Genomic DNA, 24365 nt, shown 5'->3' with positions numbered 1-24365 from the left:
TTTTTGTTGTGATGCAAAATTGGACATATGTCTTTCCTCCCAAGCAGATAGTCACTGCCAGAATTAAAACTTGCTATATACAACTAGCTGATCTTGTGCAGCACTGCACATGGGGAGTCAAGCTCAATGGCAGTCCTCAAATGAAACAGCAGAAGACACGGAATAATTAGACCAAGGCACACAGAAATGATTCCCTATTTTGAAGTCATACATTATTTTCTTAGTTCGTATAGTATTGTGATTTTGCATTATTCCTACAGGATTGCCCACAGAAAGTTTCTCTCAGAATGCATTTGTGCATTTGTAAGTATAGGCTCTGTGAATCTGCATGTATAATGATTTTATAATTGAGACATCATCTAGAAGCATGACAGAATGGCAACGCCAAAATAAGGATTGCTTGACATACATTATAAACTTATACTGTCTCTATCAGTCTGCATTGAAAATAATTCTAGAAGATTATATTAATTTTGCCAGGAAAATACTTAGAAGAAAAATTATATTTTTAGCCTCATGAACCAATCAAAAAGAAAATTATACCACTCCCTTAACAGCTCAGTCATAAAATACACAGGGTTAAAATTTCCAGTTTTATACTACTATCTTTTAGTGCAGTTATGATAATAAAATAGGAGAACAAGGCAAAGACACTAGGACCCAAATTCTACTGATCCATGGAGGTTTTGCTATTTCCATGTGCTCCTGCTCCTAGTTTTTAACTGTAACAACTTTAACTCACCTCACCCTTCCCACCATTAACATCTTCATGCAAATAGGGTGCCAGCCTCTAAAACTGCTTGTGCAGGGCCAGGAGATTCTGTCTTACACTGAATGATGGCAGTGTGGCTTTGATGCTATTTCAGCACTAAACACATTGACAAGGAAACGTTTGGCCATCATCTGGTATGCTATTCCAATATTTTGCAATAGGAAGGGCCCCTTGGTTTCTATTTAAATTAGCCAATCTCACCTGAGTATGTAATAGGTCACCACAACGCAGGTTAGCATTCACAGGTTAAAGAAAGTAACATGATTGCGGGGTTCCCCTTCCTGCTCACAGTTAGGTGACCCTGCATCGAATCAGATGAGGACAGGATCGGTCTTGGCTGTGATGCATCCAATACTGCAAAGCTTGCCAACATTGTTATGGCCCAGCGGATTGTTCAAATCCCAGAGGGAAACTTGAAATAACTGCACAACTATTTTACAATTTGTATTTATTTCGAGATGCATGCCTTGAATTTAGTTGAAATAAGACCAACAAATCTTACAGGTTTCTTACAAAACTAAATTAAACATTTATTAATTTAAAAAATGATTTTAAGCACATACATAGGTTTACAAATTACTACTGTGATAACTCCTAGCTCCACTAGTTAATCTAACTCCCAGTTACACCTCTGTTAAGGCAACAGTAAGACACATAGGGCAGAATTTTGCCATTGGCAAGCAGGGGGTGGGGCCCGCTCGCCGACGCGTAGAATGACGCGGGATGACGTCGGGCGGAACCCCCGACGTCATCCTGCCCCATTTAAATTTTCAGGAAGGCGGGGGCGCAGCAAAATCAGCTGCGGGCCCGCCGACCTGTCAATGGCCAATTAAGGCCATTGACAGGATCATTTAAACAATTAAAGGACCTGCCAGACCAACCTTAAGGCTGGCGGGCAGGCCAGGAGCCCCGGCAGCAAATAGAGAAAACATGAAACGTCATCCATCGGCGGGGTGAGGTTTCATGTAGAGTTTAAAAATTTTAATAAAGTTATTATGTAAATTATGAACATGTCCCATCTCATGTGACATTGTTGCATGAGGGGCACATGTTAGGGAATTTTTTTTTCTATTTTTAATATTTTTCAAAGTAGAAGCGATCTCCGAGGCAACACTTAGCCTCAGGGAGGTGTGCGCTCTTCCGTGCGCATGCGTGAAAGAGCACACTTTCGCTTTTAAGGAATCCCCCCCCGCTCGCACAGGAAACGCATAGCACTTCCCGCTGGATGTCACACTGGGTGGGCCTTAATTGGCCCGTCCATGTAAAATAGCGGTACGGCCCGCTTCGCTGGCGGGGATCGGCTCCCCGCCCGCCGGAGATTGGGTCGGGCCCGCCCACCCGACAGGCAGAAAATTCTGCCCATAAATTCTAAAAGACCCAGGCGAAGTAACACAGTACCTTAAACAGTCAAATTCAAAGTGAGTTTTTCTCAGCTTCGGTTCCTTGTAGGCTGCAGCTTGAGGCTTAGATGCTGGAGGCTTTTCACACTTGTGTTAGATCTTAGAATCCCTGCCCTTACAGACAGCCTTTCCTCCTTTATACATATTTTCCCCTTTGAATGCAAATTCCCATTGTTTCACTATGTCTTTGGACTTCACCTCTCCAATAATAAAAATCTATCATAGTACCAATTTTACCAGTAATATTTGGGAAAAATAAACACACTGTTTCTTAACAGTCACTGGTGAAGCAGTCACTGGTGAAGGTGCTTACAGCCCCTTGCAATGTCATTATTCAGGTTTGGACCAGTCTCTTCCATGGTTAAACTAACAGTGCAGACTTGCAGTGAGAGTTAGGAGACTGCATGAGCTTGAGCTGAGAGCACAGCATGCAGTCCAGTGGGTGAAGCTGCCACCAACTGGTCAGGTGGAGTGGGGCGGAGGTGGGTGGGGTCTCAGGTAGCCATCCAGCATACTGAACTCTGGCCATCCCAATGGTGGCCAGCACTCTCTGAGATGCGTTAAGAGGCCTTCAGACTTAACCAAGAGAGGTTCTTAGAACACCAAAGCTAACACGTCTCTCTCTTTCATCCTGCAGGAGTACATCAGGATCATGGAACCTGGTGACCTAGCTGTGTGCCTCTTGACGTGCAGAGAGTGGAGATGAAGGAGAAGAGAGTGACAGAGCCACCTGGCTGGGCAGAGAGAGGAGCAGCACCCTCAGGAAGAAGGGGCGGCTGGGGCTCCCACACATGCCGCTGAAGAGCCACGGCAAGCCGTCGCTGTTCAGCACCTAGCTAAACCCAGAGGCTATAGACGCTGCTCTGAGGTCCTGTAGATGACCGAGAACCAGTGTCACCTAAGACTGCGCATTTCTAGGAAACTGGCCAGTTACATCTACCAGCTGCTACAGGATTTGGCACCATGGGGACATGGAGGGTATCCACTGCCCATGGCCATGAAAGTGACCGCGGTGCTCAATTTTTTTTGCTAGTGGCTCCTTTCACGGCTCCACAGGTGACCTCTGTGGGATATCACAAACCTCCACCCATAAATGCATCCATGAAGTCACAGATGCCATCTTTGCGAAGGCACACAACTTTGTGCATTTCGCCCAAGACCAGGAAAGTGAGGATGCAAGAGCGCTGGAATTTTCCCAGACCTCAGGTTTTCTACAGGTGCATGAGTGACATTGACTGCACTCACATGGCACTCAGATCTCCGTCGCAACAAACGTTCAACTATGTCAATCGCAAGGGCTTCCATTCGCTGAATGTGCAGCTGGTGTGCGACCACCACAAACGCATCCTGGAGGTCTCCGCACAGTTCCCAGGGAGTACTCACGATTCCTACATTCTCAGTCAGTCTTAGATCCCTGACGTCTTCCAGGGTCCACAGAGGCTGCAGGGATGGTTCCTCAGGGACAAGGGCTACCCGCAGAGGACGTGGCTGATGACACCCAAGCAGCAGCCTCAGACTGCAGCAGTGAAGGTATAACGAGGATCATGCTGCAACCCGCACCTTGGTGGAGCAAACCATCGGGATGCAGAAAATGAGGTTCTGGTGCCTGGATTGGTCTGGTAGAGCTCTGCAATTTAGTCTGTAGAGGATGTCACACGTCGCCATCTCCTGCAGCGTGCTTTACAGCCTTGCACTGCAACAGAGAGAAGAGCTGGCCGAGGAGGAGCTGCACCCCTCCTCCGATGTGGAGGACGTCAACGGGGATGAGGGTGAGGAGGTCCTCGAAGGCGATGATGACAGCGATGAGGCCATCGCATTGGTCAGCCGAGGCAGGCGCACTCAGGAGGCTTTCACAGCAGCAAGGTTCTTGAGGATGATGACGACATGTAGTGAGGAGACACCATAGATCCTCACATTGCGTCTGTGAATGTTTGACTCCAGTCTGGCTGATGGCAGCGCACATAGCATCTGTGATAAGGCTCCTGTCATGCAGACGCAGCAGAAACCCTAATAGTCACTCGATTCTAGGACGATGATGACAACATGCAGTGAGGACACTCCATAGGTCTTCACATAGCCTCTGTGGATGTCTGACTTCTGTCTGGCTGAGGGCAGCTCGCTTGTGCTCTGTGATTAGGGTCATATCATGCAGATGCAGCCATGAAACATTAAATGTACCTGATCCTTTGTCAGCCTTCAGCACCTGACCCCTTCAGGAGCACAGCGTCACTGGTCACAGATGCTGATGAGATGGGGGCTAGCCCCCCCTTAGAAGTGCTGAGAGCACACAGAGAGAATGATGGAACTTTGTGATGCCTGCCCAGGACATTCTTGCAGCAATGATAAGGACCATCAAGGTACAGGCATCACTAATACGTCCAGTGAGTGTGAGGCCAGACCACCACTTTGGTCTGAAGGCTGCACAAAGCACAGGGAAGTGGCCCTGGACTGAGACACCTGCCTTTATCTTGTTCAGAAAGGTTTCACATCTGAGTGACACAAACACTGCTCATCAGAACAGGGAGCTTAGACAGGGAGACATTCTTGGGAATTTATTGACAATAGTGAACAGTATGTACAAATGATTAACACCCATGCCCTGGCTGTGCAGCTACATCTTCTTAGCCTTCCTAACTCTACCGCTACATCGCGGTGCTCCCCCGACATCCACACCGGAAGTGGAGGCAGCCTGCTGACTGCTATGCCCTGTCTATGACCTTGCCGGGCATCCTCTGGAGGGCTGAGACCTGGAGGTGCCGGCCTGCTTTCAGGGGCCTGCTGTGTGGCAGTGGCACCCTCCTCGGCCTATGGAGCTGGAGCTGCAGGTGTCACAGAAAGAGGGGATTCAGTGGGCCGGGAACTCCTGGAGTCACCTGGGTGAATGGCCCTGGGGTGTGCACCAGCTGATCCTCCTCCCTATGGGTGCCCCAGGACCCCTGGCTGACTCCTTGAGGAGAAGGGATAGCTGGAGTGAGATCAAGCTGTCCTACACCCCTCTTGCGTATGCAGAGGCCAACTTTGGTGTCAGTGATGGAGTTCAGCCCGCGCAGCAGTGCAGGAGCGACCAAGGTCTCCATGGCGGCTGCCAACTTACCAGTGTTGACCTCGATGCGTTGACACGCCAGCACTATCACCTCAGTCTGAAGGCGGATGGACTCCTCCATCGTGCCTTGCAATCTGAGGAGTGCAGCGGACTTCCCTTCCTGATGTTCCCGAGCTTGCCTTTGCAGCAACTGAGACATGACCTCGTCCAGAGGCTTGTCATCTGACTCGGGCTCAGCAGATTTCTGGCATTCAGCAGACCTCTGAGTGCTGGAGACCTGGGAACTTCCTGCCACTGCCTGCTGTGGATCAGACAGTGTGATATGCTCACCAGATTGTGATCCCAAGGCTACTCTAAAGCTAGGTCCCACTGCGCTGGTGGAGGGTGTGGGTGAGCGCTGTAATGAGTCTTAAATTAAGGTGCCTTCAGATTCCTCTTCAGAGGTTTCTTCGGGGCTTGATTGGAGGTGCAGGGTCATGGACTCCATCAGCTGTTTCCTAGACGTGCCTGCGAAAGCAAGGAGAGAAATTAGGTCATGCCAGGAGACTGCGGAAGAGGACACATCACTCACAGCATGGTTGTCTGATGGATGTAGCACTGCTGGATCTTGACTTGGTACAGCACCGCCGAACAGACCATCAGCACAGCAAAGGTCCATATCCTCACCAGCCAGCTCTATTTTTAAAGTCCGTGAGGACCTTAATTTCGGGCATTCCTCCACCAGTCTACAACCTCTCCCTCTTGTGTGCCAGCTTGTCCTGAATAAATAGATATGGAGAAAGTGTAAGCAGGATGGCTGCCAGGCCAAATGATAAGTATACCTGGCATGTGTGGGTGGTCCCATGGACGGTATGAGGACAATGAAGGTGTATGTGAGAAAGTGAATGGTGATGACCCTTGAACTGGCAGTGAATGAGATCCTTGTGAACGTGTGATGGGTTTGTGAATGTGAGAGTTGAGAATGATGAGAAGAGTGACTTACCCTGACAGAACGGAGATCATCATTCATCCTTTTTCGGCACTGGGTGACTGTCCTCTTTTGTAAAGTGTTGGCACTGACCATCGCTGCTACCACCTCCCATGCTGGATTGGTGATGTTGCTGCCCCTCCTGTGGTCAAATGGGGCTAGAGGACATCACAGCGGCCTCTACTGCATCCAAAATATGCTCGAGGGACACATCATTAAACCACAGGGCTGCAGTCTTCTTGCCTTTCAGGGCCATGTCTTCTTTGCAGCAGTCCTTGTCTGAAAGCACTGAAAGGTGTTTGCGCAGCTGCACTTTAAATATGGCACCCGGTGTGATGAAGCGGCGAGATGATGCCATGGCGGGCGAATGAGAGCCCTCCCACCGTCGAAACAATGTGTATCCCAGGAATGCATTATTAATAAGGCTAGATTTAGACAATACAGCTTGAAAAGCCACCATTGCGGCCGGTGGGTAAAACATCCTTTTTGCCGCCCGCTATTGCACTTAGTGCAAATCTGCGACGATTCCACCCATAATCACTGACGTAATGCAGGAAACACTGTCAGCCAATTTTCACACAGTGAGGTGAAAAGCTCCAGATATCTGTTTTAATGATAAACATTGACCAGCACACCAGGAACACCATTCTTTGCCAAATAGTGCCATGGGATTGTTTATGTCCACCTGAAGGGGTTAATAGGGCCTCAATTTAATGTCTCAGCCAAAAGATGGCACCTGTGATAGCGCAGCATTTACTCAGTACTGGGCATGTCAGCCTAGATGTTTCTGATCAAGGGCAGAATTTTGGCTTTTGGGTCAGGACCCCAATGTTGGGGTCAAATAGGGTCACAACCCTTAACTGTTTGGGGAACAGTCGCCCAGCAGTGATTTTCCCTGAATTGGTGAATTCGTGGCCATGGGGCAGGTTCACAATCTAATTAAGCTCAGTGGGTGGGCTCTCAAAACTGGAGGGCCAATAGGAGGCCCATTAGGTCAGAAGAAGCAGCAGGCAGCTATGGCAGCTAAGGGAGAGAGAGGACAGCTCAAGCTGAAGATGCCCTCTCTCCAACTTCTTAAATTTTTAAATAATATAAGCCCTTAGCAGCCAGGCCAATATAGTGGAGGAAGAACCTGGGGAGGCCTTACTCCCAGGCGCACTGGTCTCCTGGTCCACAGCCAGGAGGCCGCCTCCAGGCAGCTGGCCTAGTCCTCAACACCTCAGGGGTGCTGAAGACCAGCTGGAAAATGCCAGCCTTTGTCATTAGGCATTAAGTGGCCATTTAACCTCCTTAATTGGCTACCGCCACTTGGGAAAATGGTCCAGGAGTGAGGTGGGTGCTGGCAAACCTGCACACTCACCAACAGTGTGAATTTCTGCAACTGCACATCTCCGTGCTCGGCCCCTTTGGGAGCTAAAAATCCAGCCCCAAACTCTGGAGTGGTGCTTGATCACAGAGGTGACAGTACTACCAACAGAGCCCAGCATCTATATATCCATACATGTGTACCTATACATCAATACACAAATAAAGTATCAATTCTAAAATACCACTACTGTGCAATGTCCTCGCAAATAGATATATTGCAGAGGTCAAAATCTATGCTGTTAAAATAACTTCAGTGACTGTAGTGGTGAGCAACTATGATGAATAAAATCGGGGGGCGCAGAGAGGGTAGATAGTGGGAAAATATTTCTGCTGGTTGGGAAGTTTAGGACTAGGGGGGATAGTCTAAAAATTAGCTCCAGATCTTTCAGAAGCATTCATGAAATTCAGAAATACTTTTACGCACGAAGAATGTTATAAGTTTGGAACTCTCTTCTACAAATGACAATTGATGCTAGATGAATTGTTAAGTTTGCATCTGAGATTGATAATACTTTGGTTCTCAAAAATCTAAGTGATATGGGGGAAATAGGTTGATGGAGTTAGATTGCAGACAGCTAAATTAGTATTTTACTTGTTTCTACATTCTAAAACTATCTTGTTTCACATTACTAGTACCTGCATTTGTTTTAATTCTTGTTGCATGTTGTTGTAGTTGTCTAAGGAAGAGGCTCATAGAGTCTGAACAGTAACTATTTTATTGAAAAACATAATTACGTACAGATATACAAGACAGTAGGCTTCTTCAGTCCAAACCATGAGCTATCTCCAATCAGGCAACTACCAGACTATACTAGCCACGTGACTTCCTTTACATCATCATGTGGGCGGTACTGTTTTCCCAGTCCCACATTAGCCCTTCCAGTCCTGAACACCCTAATGCTATGCCTCCTCCCAAGTCTTTATCCAAATACATTTATATTATATTTACATTATATTTTCCCTTCAAGTGTTTGACTTCATAGGTTTCACTGGTCTGGAGATTTCATGATTCCCTGATCGTGTTCTTTTGAAGCTCGGAGGATCGGTAGTTTCAACTTGGATTTCTTTGTTCTGACTTCAGCAGAAGCTGCAATATTTGATGTTTGTGTGAGGTTCTACATTTGGTTCACCCAAATGTATGATAGAAAGTTCTCCTTGAGGAATGCAGATAAGACTCCTCCTGTTCTTTCTTACTGTGCCTTCTGGAGTATGTATCAAGTAAGACTATTGTTGATCTTCAGCCCTTAGGACAGTGACGCGTTCTCAGCCGAGGTCTCTGATCCAAACCTTGTCAACATCGTTTAGCTTGGACAGGTTTCTGGTACGGTATCTCCTATTGTAAGTTGCTTTCTGTAGGATTGTTCTCAGTTCTGAACCTTCTGATAGTCCCAGACTTGGGATTAACTTCTTGAGCAGCATGGGAAGCTGAGTACGAAGTTTTATGCCCATTAGCAGCTTTGATGGTGCCAATCCACACTGCAGTAGAGTGGACCAATATGCCAAAAGTGCCATTGGAAAGTCATCAATTTTCTTCAAGAGGGTTTAATAGTGCGGAGGCCTCTTTCCAGCGCTCCATTAGATTGTGGATACCTCAGGGAGTTGGTGAGGTGTTGAAATCCATAGCTCTTGGCAAAATGAGTGAAGTAGTCATTAGTGAATTGCGGGCTGTTGTCAGACACCACCTGGTCTGGAATGCCAATGTATCGCAAAGGTGTCTTTCAACAACTTAATGACTGACTCTGTGGTCATCATGTCTAAAAGCCTCACCTCAATTCACCTAGAGAAGTAGTGGACAATGATGAGGGAGGATTTGCAGTTGTGCATAAACAGATCCATTCCCAAACATTCCCACAGTCTGGTAGGGAACTGTGTGGAAATAAGGTGCTCCATCTGGACTGGTTTGTGCAGCGTACACACCTGGCAGTTTAAAATCATCCCTTCGATCACTCTTGATATTTCCGGCCACCACACTGCAGGCTGGTTCATGCTCTGCACTTTGTGATGCCCAAATGACCTTGGTGGATTCGCTGCAGAGTCTCCAGTCGGAGTGAGAGGGAATGACCAACTACTCACCATATGCCAGCAGATCATAAATTATGAGTGAAGCATTTCTGTTGTTTGAAGTGCCAATGGGACGCTGCTTTGGCCATCCTTGTATTCAGTATCGATGGATGCAGATGCACTCTCCGTCTTGCATCTGCTCTTGGTGTCCCTGTTGTAGCTTCTTAGAGCTCGCTGGCAGTTGTGTTGTCACATACCGGGAATAGGACTTGACCTTATTGACCAGATTAACATCCTGTGTCATGAGATGGTCAACTGTGGCCCTGAACAGTGTGTCCGCTGTCATTTTATGCTTCGCCTAGACATACGCTGTCTTGTAAGACACAAGCGGAGTCTCTGAATTCTGAGGGGGATGGGGGGCATTTTGGCGAGTTCCTTCTTGACCAGTAGTGAAACTAATAGTTTGTGATCTGTCTCAAAGACTACTTCCAGCCCAATGATATAGATAGAGAACTTTTCACAAGCCCACGTAATTGCAAGAGCCTCTTTTTCTATAACTGATACTTTATCTCTGTCTCTGATAGCGCCCTAGATGCGTAATTTACTGGTTGGCAGCACCCATCAAGCTGCTCTTGGAACAGGACTGCTCCTAGTCCTGTTCATGAAACATCGCTGCGATTGTGATTGGCAGGGATGTGTCGTAGGGAGCCGTATCTGGTGAGAGCAGCACGTCTTTGATCTGACAGAATGCGTGCTCCAGGTGTGCATCCCAACATCATCGTTGGGCCTTTTTCAGTAGGTGTCGCAAGGGCTCCATGATTAGTGCCATGTTTGGCAAGAATTTCACAAGCTAGTTTACCATACCCAGGAATTTTTGGAAATCTAGAATGAATAATGTGGTTGGAAATTCACTGATTACCTTCATTTTATGCAGGTCTGCCATGATGCCTTTGTTGCTCACAATATGACCTAAAAACCAAATGGCGTCTGAGAGAATTCACACTTATTGTTCAGTATTAATCCTGCTTCAGGCAAACGGCTCAAGACACCCTTAAGTCTCATGTTGTGTTCCTTGACAGTCGTTCTGTGGACAAGGACATCATCTATTTAGCAGATGACTCCTTTTAGGCCTTGTAAGATGGCCGACATTGCGCGCTGAAAAATTGCGGGTGCTGAGGTATTGCCCGGGGCAAATGATTGAAGCAAAATGATAAAAGTTGTCAGCAACTTAGATTTTTTTGTCTAACAGTACCTGCCAAATGCCACTGTTGGCATCAAGGTTCCAGAACACTATCATCTTAGAGAGCCTGGTCAAGCTGTCATCCACCGTGGACATTGGGTGGATTTCCCTCACCTCAGCCTTGTTGAGATGTGTCATGGCAACAGATGCGAATGGACCTGTTTTGTTTCAGAACCAAGACAATACTGGAGCACCGTCGGCTGAGTGACAGGGAGGTAACTCCCATGTTGGTCATCTCGCCAAGTTGCAGTTGTACTTGCTTCATAAGTGGATGCGGTATTTTCCTTGGAGTAAACAGGCACATAGGTTTGGCATCATTTCTCAGTGTTATGCTCTACTCAGTCTTCAGTTGCCTCAGCCCAGTGAATAGTTTTGGAAAATCCTTTTTTAAAATCAGAAACAGATTCTTGCTGGTGAATCTCTTTGATCTTTTGGATGAAGTTGAGGTCGACAATGGCTTTCCTGCTGAGAAGAGAGAATTTGTGGTTGGGAAGCACATTGAACGTTTCCTGTTTGTTATATTGGAGCATTGCTTGCAAAATCACTTTGACTTGGAGGTTGATTCCTCCTGGTCTGTACAACTGTGTTGTAGGTGGCTGCAGAGATTGTTTAACCAGCCACAGGTTCTCTATCAGACAGGACTGTCACATTTGCTCCTGTGTCTAATTTAAAATTAACAATGTGCTCATTTAGTCAAAGAAGGTATATCTGGGATCTTTAATCTCGCTGAGGAGGCTTTGCTGTTCTTCACCTTGGTGTGACTTTTCTATTTCATTTATGGCTTTTTGTGTGAAGATTCACTGGTGATCTTCTGTATGTTTTGAGGTTTTTAATCTGTACATTTTCCCAAAGTGTCCCAGCCTTTTACAGTAGAAGCATTCTGCCGTGCTTGCAAAGCATTGTTCAGACCTGTGGGGCTTTTTGGTGCCACAGCGCTGGCATGATTTACATCATCATGTAACTAATTAGAATCATAGAAAGTTTACAGCACAGAAAGAGGCCACGTGGCCCATCGAATCTGCACCGGCTGAAAAACGAGTCACCCAGCCTAATCCCAATATCCAGCATTTGGGCCTGTAGCCCAGCAGATACTGCAGTTGAGGTGCATATCCAGAGATCTTTAAATAAGCTGAGGATTTCTATCTCTACTACCCTTTCAGGCAGTGAGTTCCAGACCCCCACAACCCTCTGGGTGAAAATATTTTACCTCATCTTCCCTCTAATCTTTATACCAATCACTTTAAATCTACGCCCCCTAGTCACTGACCTTTTGCTAAAGTGCTATCAACATCCTGGGGATTACCATTGATAAGAAACTGAACTGGACTAGCCATATAAATACTATGCCGACAAGAGCAGATCAGAGGCTAGGAATCCTGCCGCAAGTAACTCCCCAAAGGCCGTCCAACATCGACAAGAAACAAGTCAGGAATGTGATGAAATACTCTCCACTTGCCTGGGTAAGTGCAGCTCCAACAACACTCAAGAAGCTTGACACCATCTAGGACAAAGCAGCCTGCTTGATTGGCATTCCTTTCACAAACATTCACTCCCTCCACCACCGACACACAGTAGCAGCAGTGTGTACCATCTACAAGATGCACTGCAGAAACTCACCAAGGCTCCTTAGGCAGCACCTTCCAAATCCACGACCACTGCCATCTAGAAGGACAAGAGCAGCAGATACATGGGAACGCCACCACCTGCAAGTTCCCCTCCAAGCCACTCACCATCCTGACTTAGAACCATAGAAAAGGTCCAGCACAGAAGGAGGCTATTCAGCCCATCTTGTCCATGCCAGCCCGAGGACACCCAGGTACCCTTTCTAATCCCACCTTCCTGCACCCGGCCCATAGCTCTGCAGCTTACAGCACTTAAGGTGCAGATCCAGGTACTTTTTAAAAGAGTTTAGAGTTTCTGCCTCTACCACCAACTTGGGCAGCGAATTCCAGACACCCACTACCCTCTGCATAAAAAAGTTCTTCCTCATGTCCTCCCTGCACCTTCTGCCACTTATCTTGAATCTATGTCCCCTGGTTCTAGAATTCTCCACCAAGGGAAACAATTTTATCCTGTCCATATATTTGGAAATATATCGTCATTCCTTCACTGTCGCTGGGTCAAAATCCTGGAACTCCCTCCCTAACAGCACTGTGGGTGTACCTACACCACATGGACTGCAATGGTTCAAGAAGGCAGCTCACCACCACCTTCTCAAGGGCAATTAGGGATGGACGATAAATGCTGGCCTAGCCAGCGATGCTCACATCTTGTAGATGAATAAAAGAAAATTATTAGGAACTTCCCATCCACTCTATCCAGGCCCCTCACCATTTTGTACATCTCAATCAAATCTCCCCCCAAGCCTCCTCTGTTGAAGGAGGACAACCCCAGCCTATTTATTGTAAAATATAACTATGTACAAATATACAAAAACGATGTAGGGTTCTTCAGAGCAAGCCGTACGCTATCTCCAATCTACGGCTAGTCGTGCGGCTCCCTTACATCATCATTCGGGCTGTACTGTTTCCCCAGTCCCACGTCAACCCTTTCAGCCCTGAACACCTTCATAGCCATGGTAACGTGAACGTTGTCCCTCCCCGACCTACCTGGAAGCGCCATTGCTCACGCGATCCGAGCAACGCCGCGGGCGGTCAACCCAAGTTATCCTTCCCCTTTTCAGACCTGAAGAAGAGTCATGCGGACTCCAAACGTTGTCTCTCTCCCTCTCTCTCTCGCCACAGATGCTGTCAGACCCGCTGAGCTTTTCCAGCCCCTTTTTTTTTGTTGTTTTCGTTTCAGATTTCCAGCGCTCGCGGTATTTTGCCTTTTATTCTTTTCTATGCTGTTTATTTTCAGAAAGACAAAAAAGGGAAAATGTTTGCACGACTGCTGGGGAACAGTTTGTGTACGTTGATCGTAAGGTGAAAGGCGGGGGGCGGGGGGGAAGGCAAAAAAAAAATTAGTCAAATAACCGAAAGCAAATAGACGTTGAACAATATTAACTCATCGACGTGGCGGGTAGCGAGCACGTGGCGCGCCACGCGCCCGTGCGGTGACGTAATTTGAAAAGGGCGGTGGCGGCAGCAGCAGGCGGGGCTTCGTCCGCTGGCGGCCCTTGACCCGGAAGTGCCGCAAGCCCCGCCTACCCACCCCTCCCCCCTCCCCTCCTCCTCCTCCTTCCCTGCTTCGTCCTCCTCCCGGTCCATTTTCTGCGATCGGAACTTGCTCGCTGCTCCGACGACCACAGGAGAAAGAGGGGAGTGGGGGTTAACGCAAGAATTACGTTAGAAACACCGGAGGCGGTTTGGGCCAAAAAGAGTTGAACTTCCTGCGACGAGGCAGTTTGGAAAATAAAGGAAGTTTTTATTTTGGGGGGTGGGAGGTGTTGGAAGATTGGTGAGGGGGGGAGGAAAGAGGACGAATTAAGCCCTCGCCACGCCTGCAGGCATTGGAGACAGCCGCCGAGTTTCAGCCGGGAAAGGGGGAAAGATGCGGCCGTGTCCCCCTCCACACCGTTACGTTCAGCCTCCTCCGGTGACGGCGAGCAAGTGGGTAACCGACCTTTCACTTGGGTTTTTCTTGGTGCTGTTTGTTTTTGCTCAGTTTACAGGTGTTTACGTGTATGTCACAGTATGAAAAAAAAAAATAACCGCAGCCACAAGAAGAAGAAGAAGGAAAAAAAAAGAGATTTGCACTGGGTTTTTTTTTCTTTTATGGTTTTTATGAAAGGCCCACTGGGAACATTAAAGGGCACTAACTAGGCCCTTTAAAAGTCTTGGCCATGGGATTCTTCCAGTGACTGACTGACTGATTGATTGATTGAAATAAGGTGCCATTCGAGTGGATGGTGTAAACTTCTGATTAGTCGCTGCTCGAAGATGAAACCAGTTGCTTTTGGCCGCCGTTGTTTTTTTCCAATGATGTATTGTTTTGTGCTTGAGCACGTTTTCTGTAGCAAATGCCAAAACCATTTCACTAGTTCTACCTCTCAAGACGCTTAATCTCGAAGCAAACCCTGGCATTAACTTGCAAAAACTTGCTGTTACTGATCAGGAAGCTAGGCATGTATCCTGTGAAAATGTATCATTGTGAAAGAAAACTGAATGGCAGCGATTTGGAGAAGAAACTTTGATAGATATTGCAACTCTTCTTTTGGGGGGTGGGGGGCGCGGAAAGTTAGTCAGTTCCTCAGCTTGTCAGAGAATTGCCTGTGTGTCCTGGAGCAGCCCCATCACAAATTGCAGCAGATGCAGCTTTAAAACTGTTAAAGGGGCTGCTCGGGAGCTTCCTAACCCTGAGAACCCAAAATACAGCCTGGGAATTCTCATGTGATAGACTGTAGCATAGTGGATTCTGATCCCTTGGATCAGTGATGTTGCACTTCCAGTCTAAACAGTATCTGCTCCAGGACACACAGGCCATTAAAGGCCTGGTAAGAATCACTTGTATTTATATAGTGCCTTTTAACATGGAAGAACATCCCTAAGCATAAGTGTGAGACTATAGTAGAAGATCTCCAGAATCATAAGAATTTATAGCACAGAAGGAAGCCATTCAGCCCATCATGCTTGAGCTGCATAAGAACTATCCAGCCTAATCCCACTTTCCAGCTCCTGTTCCTCAGCCTTGCAGGTTACAGCACTTCAAATGTATGTCCAAGTATTTAGCCCCTTAGCCTCCTCTCGATTCCAAAGAAAACAACCTAAGCCTATCTGGTCTTTCCTCATGGCTAAAGATCTTTAGTCCCAGCAACATCCTCATAAACTTTTTATACTCTTTTGCGCAAACACATCTTCCTGTAAGGTAGTGACTAGAACTGCATACAATACTCTATCTGAGGCCTAAATAATGTTTTTACACTGTTCTAGCATAACTTCCCCACCCTCTTTTGTGCCTCAGCTAATGAAGAGAAGTAGCGCCTATGTCTTGACGACTTTATCTAACAGCCCTGCTACCTTTAAGGGTCTATGGACATACACTCTGAGGTTCCTTGTTCCTTTACACCACCAGGTATCCTACTATTCAACTCTTTAGGTAACGAAGTAGTCCATGCCTGCATGTTGCAAGATTTATACAACATTCGGCTTCGGCTGGCAAGTGTTAGGTACCATTCATGCCAACAGGTGCCAGGCAGTGACAATCTCCAAAAGACAATCATCCTTGAAATTCAGTGGCCTTACCATCACTGAATTCCCCACCATCAACATCCTGGAGGTCACAATTGATCAGAAAGTTAACTGGACCTGCCCTGTAAATATTGCAACTACAAGACCAGGTCAGAGCATGGGAACCTTGTAGTCAGTAACTCACTTCATGCCTTCCCAAATCTTGTCCACCATCTACAGGTACAAGTCAGGATTGTGATGGAATACTTCCAACTTCCCTGTTGAGTCCAAAAACAAAGTCCACACCATCTAAGACAAAGCTGCCTGCTTGATTGGCACCCCATCCACAACCTTAAATATTCATTGCCCCCTCAACTTCCGGTACACACTGGCAGCAGTGTTTACAGTCTACTAGATGCACTAAAGCAGCTTGCCAGGACTTCTTTGAAAGCACTTTCCAACCCTGTGGTCTTTACCACCTAGAAAGACAAGGGCATCAGGTACATGAGAACCAACGTGACTTGGAAATATCTTGCCATTCCTTCACTGTCACTGGATTGGCTTTCTAGGAATTCCTCCCTAACACCTACATCTCTCAGACTGCAGCTATTAAAGAAGGTGATTGATCACCTTTCCAAGGGCAGTTAGAGATGTGTAATAAATATTAGTGTTGCCAGCAATGCCCACATCCATGATCAAATTAAATAAAAATGCATTGGCTCATACTTCTCTGCATTGTTTGCTATTATCCAAGACTGGAACAAGCATATTCAACATTTAGGAAGGACAGGCAAAAAGGAAATGGTGTTGTGCTGATATTAAGGGATCAGTACATTAGTGAGGGACGATCTCAGATTGTAAGAACAAAATGTGGAACCTGTTTGGATGGAGCTAAGAAACAGCAGAAGCTGCAAACATTGGTAGGCTGTGTTTATAGGCCACCAAGTGGTAGTGTGGGGCATGGTATTAATCAGGAGATTAGAGAAGCATGTAGCATGGGTAATACAGTAATCATGGGTGACTTCAATCTAATGGGTAAATCTAATGAGCGCTAATGCTGTGGAAGATGAGTCTGTTAGGGATGGTTTTCTAGAGCAGTATGTTGAGGAACTGACTAGAGAACAGGCTGTTTTAGATTTAGCGTTATGTAATGAAAAAGGGCTGATTAATAGTCTTGTTGTAAAAGAACCCTTAGAGATGAGTGACCATAATATGAAAGAATTTTACATTCTGTTTGAAAGTGAGGTGGTTCAATCTGAAGTCAGGGCGTTAAATTAGAACAAAGGAAATTAAGGTATATGGGGCAAATTGGCTGAGGTGGATTGGGTTGGGAAAATACATTAAAAGGTATCACGGTACAAAGGCAATGGATAGTATTAAAGGATTATTATATAGTTTATAGCAATTATACATTCCTTCAAGGCACAAAAACCCAAAAAGAAAAGTCAGTCACTCGTGGCTAACAAAGAAAGTTAAGGATTGTATAAGATTAAAAGAAAAGGCCTATAAAGTTGCCAAAAATAGGAGTAAATCTGACGATTGAGAGGATTTTAGAATACAGCAAAGGAGGACCAAGAAACTGATAAAGGGAGAATAGAATATGAATGTAAACAAGCAAAAAACATAAAAACGGACTGTAAAAGCTTCTATAGGTACGTAAAAAGGAAACGTTTGGCTAAGACAAATTTGGGTCCATTACAGGCAGAGTCAGGAGAATTTATAATGAATGGGGAATAGAGAAATGGCAGAAAACCTAAATGATTACTTTGTGTCTGTCTTTACTAAGGAAGATACAAGAAATCTCCCAGGATTAGGGATCCAAGGAACTAGGGAGAATGAGGAATTGAAGGAAATTAATATTAGTAAGAAGGGTATATTGGAGAAATTAATGGGACTGAAGGTTGGTAAGTCCCTGGGACCTGATATTCTACATCCCAGATTGCTGAGAGAGGTAACTACAGAGATGGAAGATGATTACCAATGCAGCCACTAATATTCTATAGATTCTAGACTGGTTCCTGTGATTGGAAAGTAGCAAATGTCACCCCACTATTTAAAAAGGGAGGGCGAGAGAAAACGGAGGACTACATCAGCAGTAGGAAAAATGCTGGAATATGTCATAAAGCATGTGATAAATGGGCACTTAGATAATAATGATCTGATTAGGCATAGTCAGCATGGATTTATGATTGAGAAATGATGTTTGACGAACCTGTTGAAGTTTTTTTTTTGAGGGTGTTACTAACAGAATTGATAAAGGGGAGTAGATGGACGTCCTGTACTTAGATTTTCAGAAGGCTTTCGATAAAGTCCCCCATTGGAGGTTGGTTAGCAAAATTAAAGCTCATGGGGTAGGAGGCGACACACTCACATGGATTAAGGATTGGTTAACAGGCAGAAAACAGAGTAGGAATAAACGGGTCATTCTCGCATTGGTCGGCTGTAACTACTGGGGTACCGCAAGGATCGGTATTTGTGCCCCAGCTGTTCACAATATATATCAATGAGTTGGGGGTAGGCACCAAATATAATGTTTCCAAGTTCAAGGATGACACAAAGCTAGGTGAGAATGTGTGGTGAGGAAGATGCAAAGTGGCTGCGGGAGGATTTGGATAGACTTATTGAGTGGGCAAGGACATGCCAGATGGAATATAATGTGGAAAAATGTGAGGTTATCCACTTTGGTAGGGGGAATATATGTGCAGAATATTTCTTAAATGGTGAGAGATTAGAAAGTGTAAATGTACAAAGGGACCTGGGTGTCCTCATTGTTGAGTCACTGAAAGCTAACATGCAGGTGCTGCAAGCAATTAGGAAGGCTAATGGCATGTTAGCCTTTGTTACAAGAGGATTTGAGTACAGGAATAGTGAAGTCTTCAGTAATATAGAACCTTGGTTAGACCGCACCTGGAGTACTGTTTGTAGTTTTGGTCCCCTTACCTTAGGAAGGATATTATTGTCATGGAGGGAGTGCAACGAAGGTTCTTCGGACTTGTTCCCAGGATGGCAGACTGTCCTGTGAAGAGAGATTGGGGAAGCTGGCCGGTATTCTCCAGAGTTTCAAAGAATGAGAGGTGACCTCATTGAAACCTGCAAAATACTTAAAGGGATAAACAGAATAGATGCAGGTAAAATGCTTACCCTGGTTGGGGAGTCTAGGGCCAAGGGACATAATTTCAAAATAAGGGGAAAGCCGCTTAGGACCGAGATTTGGTGAATTTTTTTTTTACTCAGAACATTGTGAATCTTTGGAATTCTTTACCGGAGAGGGCCATGGAAGCTCAGCCACTGAGTTGTTTAAAGCAGAAATTGACAGATTTCTAAATACCAATGACGTAAAGAGATATGGAAGTAATCTGGGAAAAAGACATTGACATGGATGATCAGCCATGATCGTATTGAATAGCAGAGCAGGCTCGAAGGGCTGAATAGCCTACTCCTCCGATGTTCCCATCTGTTTACCTGAACAATCTGTTGACATCCTTCTGCAGCCTGAAACTTTCTTCCTCACTATCAACTGCATGGGCAATTTTTTATCATTGCAAACTTCTTAATCACACTTTCTATAATTAAATGTTAATTGTTGGTTAAAAACGATGAACAGCGAAGGGCCTAGTGCTAAGCCCTGTGGAGCACTGCTGGAAACAGTCTTCCGTTCACAAAACGCCTGCCAATGATTGCATTCTGTTGCTGAGCCAATTTTGGAACCAACTTGCTGCTTTCCCTTGGATCCCATGGACTTTTACTTTTCTGACCAGTTTGTCATGTGGGACCTTGCCAAAAACCTTGCTAAAATTCTTAAGTTGCTTCAAATTGGTCAATCTCATCAACCTTTTTGATTTTTTTTGAGGTAGCAGTCAACTTAGACATGCCCTTCCTTTGAACCAACACTGATTGCCCTTGATTAATCTGTCTTTCTAACTGACAGTTACAGTCCCTCAGATTATTTTCCAATAATTTATCCACCACCATGGTTTGACTGACTAGCCTGTAATTAATCTATCCCTTCTCCCTTTTTAGTCAGCCAGATTTGGAATTGGTGGCTAGGGAAGGGAGTTAATGGAGGGGACCACAGACAGTGAAGGAAATTGTGTCCCAACTTGGACTGGATGTCAGAGACACAATCTTGAGTACACAAGCAGTGGTGGGGTTGAGGAAGATGGTGATGAGTTAGAGCTTTGTGGACTAATGGTGACAAATAGAGGTGAGTTTTGACTACTGGTAGTTCCAATGAAAGCATTGAACAGTGAATGTCATGTCTTAGCATCTAAGCTTAAAATATGAAGATGATCCCAGTGGAAAGTTAATTGTACTGTTGATTTTGGCTTTTTTTTAACTTTCATGTGTATTAAAGTTGTGTTTAAAATTAACAGTGCATTTTAGGGAAATGTGCAGGTAGTTGCACCATATGCTGTATGGGTAAACAATGATGTCTTTGGGAATGTGATTCTTCCCTGATGGGATCCATTTTATGTGGCAGTTAAAAAGTATCAGCATAACATATGTACAGGAACAATTGCGTTAAAAGTATCAATGGACAGACTGATGTGGAAACTGGCAGAATGACAAACTCTGGCCTCTGCTGGAAGTATATTAATGTAGTATTGCATCCTTTTGAATGCTGAGCTGTGGAATAGTGGGGCTAGAGAAACTGCGCACTCTTCCCATCTCAGTCGTAACGCTATTTATGGTAAGTTTCTGGTAAATGTTGAACCCAGGGTGTTGATGGGAAATTCAATGTTGGTAATGCTATTAAATGTCAAGAGGTGGCTGGACACATTTTGGAGATATGTGGCAAAAATTTTATTTGCCTGAATGGTGCCCAGGTCTAGCTGCATATGTGCACACACTTCTTTATTATCTTAGGAATTTCAAATTGAATTGAACACTGCGGTCCTCAGAGAACACCCTCACTTCTGACCTGATGATGTTGGGAAGGTCATTGAAGCAGCTCCTGCAGCAGTGTCTTGGGTTGATTGACCTCTAACAACCAAAATGCCAGCCGATGAAAAGTTCCTACCCTGATCTCCATTGACTTCAATTTTACTAGGGCTCCTTGCTATTCACATTCACTTCATTGTAGCATTAAAGTTTTTTTTAATCCATGTTTGGATCAAGATTCTGATGTGGTTTAGAGTAGAGTAATCTGGCAAAATCCAAACTGGGCATTGGTGAGCAGGTTATTGATTGGTAAGTGCAATTTGATAACACTATTGACGATCCCTTATGTCACTTTGCTGGTGATTGAATGTAGACTAATGGAGCGGAATTGCCAGGACTAGATTTGCCCTAATCATGTGTAGTAATACAAAACAAAAATGAACTGCCTCCAAAAAAGCTGCAGGCATGTAAATCTGTTTTTGTCAGATTTAGTTGCTAATCTTTTTTTTTAAAATGTGGTTTCCCATTTTTGAAACCCCCCACCACAGCATGACTACATTAGATAAGCTGGGCTTGCAGCTGTGTTAGTCCAATTGTTCTAAAATTTAGTAAATGAGAGTATTCCTCCATTTGAATTTTCTGTTGAGATTTTTACCGGGTTTTTTTGCCTTCCTCTCTGCTCTTTTGATGGTCCCTGCTCACTAAGGCATGGTGCCATCCTTCATGCCTTAATCTGGCAGACTGTCTTCCAACTGCAACTGAACCCAGTGTAGTCCTTATCTGATGCCAACATACACACTTCCATCAAGGGCAGTTGTTATATTTTTGAGGTATCGTGGAGTGTATATATCAAATCTTTGGGAAAAATCACCAACAATCTGTCATTTGTTTATTTTGGGCTAAATGACACCCTATTGATCAGATGTCTGTCAACCTTTATTAATTAGTACTAACTGATTTGGCACTTCAGCCATTGAGAAGCCAACATTTTAGACGCTTTTTAGAAAGTCCAATTGCAACCTGTCAGAATTTCAAGTGATTTAGAGGAAACTTTCAGCATGGACTTGTAACTTTTCTAAATTTGATGTGTTTATCGTGTTCCAATTATGGCTGAAAAAGACATTTTGTTGAAGCTTTTCATCTTGCACTCATCAGGACAATCGTAAGAATGTCAAGGTCAGGGGAAGCAGTAACATTCATACTGGTGAGAAGAGAGTGCTGATTGGTTGGCAAATTGGCTCTGATTGGAGGTGTTGCCATGGAGAGCCACCAGTTAATGGTGACTGACAGTAAACTGGCATGCATAACGGGGAAGTGGTGGCGTAGTGGTATTGTCACTGGGTTGGTAATCCAGAGACCCAGGGTAATGCTCTGGGCACCCGGGTTCAAATCCCACCATGGCAGATGGTGGAATTTGATTTCAGTAAAAATCTAGAATTAAAAGTCTAATGATGACCATGAAACCATTGCCGATTGTCATAAAAACTCATCCTGGTTCACTGATGTCCTTTAGGGAAGGAAATCTGTCCTTACCTGGTCTGGCCTACATGTGACTACAGGTCCACAATAATGTGGTTGACTCTTAAATGTCCTCTGAACAAGGGCAATTAGGGGTGGGCAATAAATGCTGGCCTGGCCAGTGACGCCCACATCCCGCGAACAAATTTTTAAAAAAAATTAGACCAGGTAGGTCATGAACCAGCGAATGGCTGTCACTTATTTTGTTTAGCTGAAACAGGCGCAATGTGCTGGTTCATTCCTCAGGAATGACTAATCAGGCAAGCTGCCTGGTTTAAATTTCAAACAATGCTTGGCAGTTAACTGTCAATCACCATTAACTCATGCATTGTCTGTGGCAACACCTCTACCAATCAGCCAACCTGCCAACCAATTAGCAAACTTATCAACCAATTAACACCATCTTCTCATATAGTATAAAGTTGTTGCTTCTCCTAACCTTGGTATTCTTGCAATTGTCCTGATGAGTGCAAGATCAAAAGCTTCAACAAAACGTCTTTTTTCAGCAATACTCAAGTTCTGTGCGACCAAATGACTATTCCAATTGTTGTGGATTATAAAACAGAACAAAATGCTTCAATGCATCTAGCCACCAACAACTAGTGTGGTTTAACGATATAATTTTATTATCTGTGGTAGCTGCTACTGAAAGATGTCTGTATATAGATGTTAGAGCCCCTGTTTTCCATGATACATATTAATGATGTAGACTTGGGTGTACAGGGCACACTTTCAGAATTTTTGGATGTCATAAATATTTGAAAGTATTGTGAATGGTGAGGAGGATAGTGATAAATTTCAAGAGAACATAGACAGGATAGTGGAAAGGGAGGGCAAGTGGCAGATGAAATTTAACGCAGAGAAGTGTGAAGTGATTCATTTTGATAGGAAGAACAAGGAGATGAGTGAGTAGGCAAAAATCTGGCCGATGGAGTATAATGTGGGAAAATGTGGAGTTGTTCGCTTTGGCAGGACAAAAAAAAAGCTGAGAAACAGAACGACTGCAGAATTTCAAGTGCAGAGGGATCTAGGTGTTCTAGTGCATTAGTCACAAAGTTAGTATACAGGTACAGCAAGTTATGAAGACAGCTAACAGAATGCTATCCTTTATTACAAGAGGAATGAACATAAAAGTAAGGATGTTGTGCTTCAGTTATACAGGGCATTGGTGAGACCACACCTCGAAAAGTGTGTGCAGTTTTGGTCTCCTTATTTAAGGAAGGATGTAAATGCATTGGAGGCAGTTCAGAGGAGATTTACGAGATAGATTACCTGGAATGAGCGAGTTGTCTCGGGAAAGGTTAGACAGGCTGGGCTTGTTTCAACTGGAGTTTAGAAGAGTGAGGGATGACTTGATTGAAGTATATAAGATCCTGAAAGGTATTGATAAGGTGAACTTGGGAAGGATATTTCCTGTTGTGGGTGAGTCCAGAACAAGAGAGCACTGTTTTAAAATTAGGGGTTTCCCTTTTAGGACAGAGATGAGAAATTTTTTGAGGGTTGTGAGGCTTTGGAACACTCTGCCTCAGAAGGTGGTGGAGGCAGATTTGATTGGATATTAAGGCGGAGGTAGATTCTTAGGCCAAGGAATCTAAGGTTATTGGGGCTAGATAGGAATGTGGAATTTGAAACACAAACAGGTCAGCCATGATCTTATTGTGGAGCAGGCTCAAGGGGCCAAATGGCCTACTTCTGCTCCTATTGCGTATGTTTCTATGTATATTTGTATAATTCAGGCTATTCTCCTTGGAAAAGTAAAGGTCAAGAAGAGATTTGACTGAGGTAATCAAAAGTCATGAGAGGTCTGGACAGAGTCGATAGCAAGAAATTGTTCCAGTTGGCAGAGGGATTGAGAACCAGAGAGCACTTATTTAGTGATTGGCAAAAGAAGCAATGGCGACGTGAGGGAAAACTTTTTTACGTAGGAGTGGTTCAGATCTGGAATGCACTGCCTGAAAGTATGGTATGGGCAGATTCAATCGAGGCCTTCAAAAGAAAATTGGATAATTATCTGAAGAGAAAAAATTGCAGGGCTACAAGGAAAAGCACTTAGTGGGACTAGCTGTG

At 44.8% G+C, this 24365-nt stretch overlaps 1 protein-coding gene and 1 long non-coding RNA gene across 3 annotated transcripts in view; one reads left to right on the top strand and one right to left on the bottom strand.

The window, feature by feature from the left end:
• LOC144688957 (uncharacterized) overlaps positions 1 to 13643 on the bottom strand; it is a 161939-nt gene extending 148296 nt beyond the window's left edge. The window contains exon 1 of the long non-coding RNA XR_013578517.1: positions 13401 to 13643. This is a non-coding gene — a long non-coding RNA (uncharacterized LOC144688957). The remainder of the gene's footprint in view (positions 1 to 13400) is intronic.
• A 339-nt stretch (positions 13644 to 13982) lies between these two features.
• Positions 13983 to 24365, top strand: part of LOC144688950 (uncharacterized) — a 67653-nt gene continuing 57270 nt past the window's right edge. Inside the window, exon 1 of one of the 2 annotated variants that reach the window (XM_078556013.1) lies at positions 13983 to 14342. The gene's annotated coding sequence lies outside the window, so the exon portion shown is untranslated. The remainder of the gene's footprint in view (positions 14343 to 24365) is intronic. The other variant, XM_078556020.1, reaches the window with a different exon arrangement.

Source organism: Cetorhinus maximus, chromosome 13 (assembly GCF_964194155.1).
Source record: "Cetorhinus maximus chromosome 13, sCetMax3.hap1.1, whole genome shotgun sequence".
NCBI lineage: Eukaryota > Metazoa > Chordata > Chondrichthyes > Lamniformes > Cetorhinidae > Cetorhinus > Cetorhinus maximus.
This window is presented reverse-complemented; position numbering and strand designations above follow the sequence as displayed.